We start from the raw sequence: 5868 nt of genomic DNA, 5'->3' as shown, positions 1-5868 counted from the left end.
GTGATTGTTATATGAGTACAAATGGTTTTTCTAAAACACGATCCCTTCTTACTAAGGGTCTTAAAGAGCCGCCGGTGGACTCGCGCGGGCCGAGGACAGCGGATCCTGGGGGGCAAACCCAACCCAACCCAACCCGTGCATTCAGTCTGTTGGTGCATTCAGCAGGTCTGTTGGTACATGCACCAGGACACGATAATATATGTATATGTGTGTGTGTATATATATATTAGTGTTCATTCAATAATAAACAGTACACCCGACATAATCCATAATGCATTGACATGAAATACAGCAATTATAACACGATGGCAAAAACGTTTAAGAGTTCCAGGGGCTCAGAAGAACCGATATCGCGTTCTTTTGTTCTTCTTCCTGAGCCCCCGCTGGCTGATTTTATGGAGCGGTTACAAACAAACATGGGATTGGCTGACACAGGAAAAGTAATCCTTGGGCCGCACGGTCTACACCCAAAGGGGGTTGCTACTTAAGGAGCGAAGCCTAATTCTGACCAGAACGCTATTTTTGATATTTATGGGTCCTTTTAGTTCAGGTACAGCACCAATAGACTGGTGTAGGGCAGATATGGTGCCCATATGTAAAGAGGGATCAAAATCTCAGCTGTGCGGCTACAGGCCAGTGAGCTTGACATCCATAGTGGGGAAAAGTATTTGAAGGGTTGTTAAAGGCATACATTTGAATCAGAATATAATTAGTAGAAGACAGAGCGGTTTTGTGAAAGACAGGTCTTATCAAACCAACCTAATAGCACTCTATGAAGGTGTGAGTGAAAATATAGATGGGAGCGAGAGTAGGGGTGATGCATGGCAGTAGATGGGAGCGAGAGTAGGGGTGATGCATGGCAGTAGATGGGAGCGAGAGTAGGGGTGATGCATGGCAGTAGATGGGAGCGAGAGTAGGGGTGATGCATGGCAGTAGATGGGAGCGAGAGTAGGGGTGATGCATGGCAGTAGATGGGAGCGAGAGTAGGGGTGATGCATGGCAGTAGATGGGAGCGAGAGTAGGGGTGATGCATGGCAGTAGATGGGAGCGAGAGTAGGGGTGATGCATGGCAGTAGATGGGAGCGGGAGTAGGGGTGATGCATGGCAGTAGATGGGAGCGAGAGTAGGGGTGATGCATGGCAGATGGGAGCGAGAGTAGGGGTGATGCATGGCAGTAGATGGGAGCGAGAGTAGGGGTGATGCATGGCAGTAGATGGGAGCGAGAGTAGGGGTGATGCATGGCAGTAGATGGGAGCGGGAGTAGGGGTGATGCATGGCAGTAGATGGGAGCGGGAGTAGGGGTGATGCATGGCAGTAGATGGGAGCGAGAGTAGGGGTGATGCATGGCAGTAGATGGGAGCGGGAGTAGGGGGTGATGCATGGCAGTAGATGGGAGCGGGAGTAGGGGTGATGCATGGCAGTAGATGGGAGCGGGAGTAGGGGTGATGCATGGCAGTAGATGGGAGCGGGAGTAGGGGGTGATGCATGGCAGTAGATGGGAGCGAGAGTAGGGGTGATGCATGGCAGTAGATGGGAGCGAGAGTAGGGGTGATGCATGGCAGTAGATGGGAGCGGGAGTAGGGGGTGATGCATGGCAGTAGATGGGAGCGAGAGTAGGGGTGATGCATGGCAGTAGATGGGAGCGAGAGTAGGGGTGACGCATGGCAGTAGATGGGAGCGAGAGTAGGGGTGACGCATGGCAGTAGATGGGAGCGAGAGTAGGGGTGACGCATGGCAGTAGATGGGAGCGGGAGTAGGCGTGATGCGGGGAGCGGGAGTAGGGGTGATGCATGGCAGTAGATGGGAGTGAGAGTAGGGGTGATGCATGGCAGTAGATGGGAGTGAGAGTAGGGGTGATGCATGGCAGTAGATGGGAGCGGGAGTAGGGGTGATGCATGGCAGTAGATGGGAGCGGGAGTAGGGGTGATGCATGGCAGTAGATGGGAGCGGGAGTAGGGGTGATGCATGGCAGTAGATGGGAGCGAGAGTAGGGGTGATGCATGGCAGTAGATGGGAGCGGGAGTAGGGGTGATGCATGGCAGTAGATGGGAGCGGGAGTAGGGGTGATGCATGGCAGTAGATGGGAGCGGGAGTAGGGGTGATGCATGGCAGTAGATGGGAGCGAGAGTAGGGGTGATGCATGGCAGTAGATGGGAGCGGGAGTAGGGGTGATGCATGGCAGTAGATGGGAGCGAGAGTAGGCGTGATGCGGGGAGCGGGAGTAGGGGTGATGCATGGCAGTAGATGGGAGCGTGAGTAGGGGTGATGCATGGCAGTAGATGGGAGCGGGAGTAGGGGTGATGCATGGCAGTAGATGGGAGCGGGAGTAGGGGTGATGCATGGCAGTAGATGGGAGCGGGAGTAGGGGTGATGCATGGCAGTAGATGGGAGCGAGAGTAAGGGTGATGCATGGCAGTAGATGGGAGCGGGAGTAGGGGGTGATGCATGGCAGTAGATGGGAGCGGGAGTAGGGGTGATGCATGGCAGTAGATGGGAGCGGGAGTAGGGGTGATGCATGGCAGTAGATGGGAGCGAGAGTAGGGGTGATGCATGGCAGTAGATGGGAGCGGGAGTAGGGGGTGATGCATGGCAGTAGATGGGAGCGAGAGTAGGGGTGATGCATGGCAGTAGATGGGAGCGAGAGTAGGGGTGACGCATGGCAGTAGATGGGAGTGAGAGTAGGGGTGATGCATGGCAGTAGATGGGAGCGGGAGTAGGGGTGATGCATGGCAGTAGATGGGAGCGGGAGTAGGGGTGATGCATGGCAGTAGATGGGAGCGAGAGTAGGCGTGATGCGGGGAGCGGGAGTAGGGGTGATGCATGGCAGTAGATGGGAGTGAGAGTAGGGGTGATGCATGGCAGTAGATGGGAGTGAGAGTAGGGGTGATGCATGGCAGTAGATGGGAGCGGGAGTAGGGGGTGATGCATGGCAGTAGATGGGAGCGAGAGTAGGGGTGATGCATGGCAGTAGATGGGAGCGAGAGTAGGGGTGACGCATGGCAGTAGATGGGAGTGAGAGTAGGGGTGACGCATGGCAGTAGATGGGAGCGGGAGTAGGGGTGATGCATGGCAGTAGATGGGAGTGAGAGTAGGGGTGATGCATGGCAGTAGATGGGAGCGGGAGTAGGGGGTGATGCATGGCAGTAGATGGGAGCGAGAGTAGGGGTGATGCATGGCAGTAGATGGGAGCGAGAGTAGGGGTGACGCATGGCAGTAGATGGGAGTGAGAGTAGGGGTGATGCATGGCAGTAGATGGGAGTGAGAGTAGGGGTGATGTATGGCAGTAGATGGGAGCGGGAGTAGGGGTGATGCATGGCAGTAGATGGGAGCGAGAGTAGGCGTGATGCGGGGAGCGGGAGTAGGGGTGATGCATGGCAGTAGATGGGAGCGGGAGTAGGGGTGATGCATGGCAGTAGATGGGAGCGAGAGTAGGGGTGACGCATGGCAGTAGATGGGAGTGAGAGTAGGGGTGACGCATGGCAGTAGATGGGAGTGAGAGTAGGGGTGATGCATGGCAGTAGATGGGAGCGGGAGTAGGGGTGATGCATGGCAGTAGATGGGAGCGAGAGTAGGCGTGATGCGGGGAGCGGGAGTAGGGGTGATGCATGGCAGTAGATGGGAGCGGGAGTAGGGGTGATGCATGGCAGTAGATGGGAGCGGGAGTAGGGGTGATGCATGGCAGTAGATGTGATCTATTTGCACTTTGCTAAAGCATTTGATACAGTTCCACATCAAAGGTTACGGGACAGATTGTCAGAAATAGGCTTAGGGGCAGGTAGATGTACTTGGATTGGAAATTGGGCAAAATATAGAATGCAAAGGGTGGTTGTAAATGGAAAATTCTCATACTGGGCCAAGGTGTTAAGTGGAGACCTCGGCGGTCTGTCCAGGGTCCTCTTCTTTTTTATTTATTAATAATCTCTCGTATTGCATTGAGAGCCGTATCTCACTATTTGCTAACCTGAATGTTGCTTCTCTGCAAGAGGATTTAGACAGAATGGGGGACCGGGCAGGCATGAGGGGGACCGGGCAGGCATGAGGGGGACGGGACAATATATATATATATATATATATATATATATATATAAAATCTAGACAAAGGCCATCTCAGAGGGCATATTATAACATTGTATGAATATGTGCGGGGCTGATATAAATAGCTCTGCAGTTACCCGTTCATTAACAGAAATGTACAAAGAACGAGAGGTTGCCCTCTGAGACGGGAAGAGCAAAGATTTCTTACAGGATTCTTTACAGCGAGGGCTGTAAAGGTAGGGAATTCACCGCCGAGAGAGGGGGTTCTATCCCTCTTGCTACATTAAAATTAAAAAATGGATAAGTGGATGGGGGGGTTAGCTTTTGGGGTTGTGGTGAAATTTGTGAGTTGCAACTAAAGTTCCAGCTCGCGTGTAAAGTTGCTCAGGTATGTTTTTTTTTTTTTTTGCTAGTTTGCTTTGGTGCAAATTGACAGTTTTTGCCAACTTGCAAGCACTCGCGCTTTAGTGAATAGATCCGTTTATCTCCATCTTCTGTCTTTCTTCTGGTGAGATGATCTCCATTTTATTCAGTCTAGCATCACAGGGCGGCCATTGGGGGCAACCCTAACCACACTTCCTGCCCCATCTCTTGCCCCCCATACACGTGTCCTGATTTGGATGCCCAAAATGCTTACAAAACAACCAATCAGCTTGGAGAATTTGCATCCATTTTTTTCTACCAGAGTTTCATCCTCTGTTTCTGGGTCTATTTACCATGACTTTGCAGGAGAGTTTAACGCGTTATGAAGGCCCTGTATAATGTATAGATAAATCAGTGACCGGCCCCTGTATAATGTATAGATAAATCAGTGACCGGCCCCCTGTATAACGTATAGATAAATCAGCGACCGCCCCCCTGTATAATGTATAGATAAATCAGTGACCGGCCCCTGTATAATGTATAGATAAATCAGTGACCGGCCCCCTGTATAATGTATAGATAAATCAGTGACCGGCCCCCTGTATAATGTATAGTTAAATCAGTGAGATGTCCTGCATAATGTATAATATAATGCTCCATCTCTCACTTGCTCCAGAAACTCCCTCTTCTCCATTTCTTCCCTGCCCCCAGAACCTTCCCCCCACCCCATTCCTCACCTGCCCCACCTTCCCCAGAACCTGCCCCAGCACCCATGTCTAGGGGTTTTCTGCAGTCTCTTCAGTCGGAGCTCAGCTTCGATGGATATTTCTCTGAAGTGCTTTGGTGTTGGGGATGTCAGGTGGGTGGAAACGGCCCGTGGGGCAGACTCTAGAGGTCTTTATGTTTTGGTTTATGTCGTTACTTTATTATTTCCCGTCTCGCTGTATTATTATATTCATGAACTGGTTTTGTAAAATCCCTCTGAGGCATTGAATGGGTTAAACGATAGGACCTATTGATACAGCACCAGCAGGTGTACTCAGTGCTTAGAAAATCCGAATGCAAGAGGGAAATTGTAATGCGCCCAATGGAACCTCAAAAAGGTAGGCCTTGGGTTCCTTGCCCCAAGAGCTTACAGCTTAAATAGGACAGGGTAAGTACGCTGACTTGGGTAAAAGGGCAGATCAGCGTTCCCAGTAACAGGAGATTCTGAAAACCCAAACTGATTGATGGGAAACGGATCAGAATCTGAATGGCTTCACAGACGAATTGGATTAAAGAGATCCTTCTAGAATTCAGCAAATGGTGGAACCCAAACCGGGAATTTCTGCTGAATTCCGAGGAGATTCCTTTAAGCGGAATAATTTATCGGTGTTCAGCTGTTCCCCATCAGGTCTGAAGGGTTTCATTATGTTCCTAATCACTGACCCCAGGCGTTATCTGCCCGGGAGGGGGCTATTCCAGCGTTAT

This window comes from Spea bombifrons, chromosome 6, assembly GCF_027358695.1.
Source record: "Spea bombifrons isolate aSpeBom1 chromosome 6, aSpeBom1.2.pri, whole genome shotgun sequence".
Lineage (NCBI taxonomy): Eukaryota > Metazoa > Chordata > Amphibia > Anura > Pelobatidae > Spea > Spea bombifrons.
The sequence above is the reverse complement of the archived record's forward strand: the minus strand, read 5'-3'. Positions refer to the sequence as shown.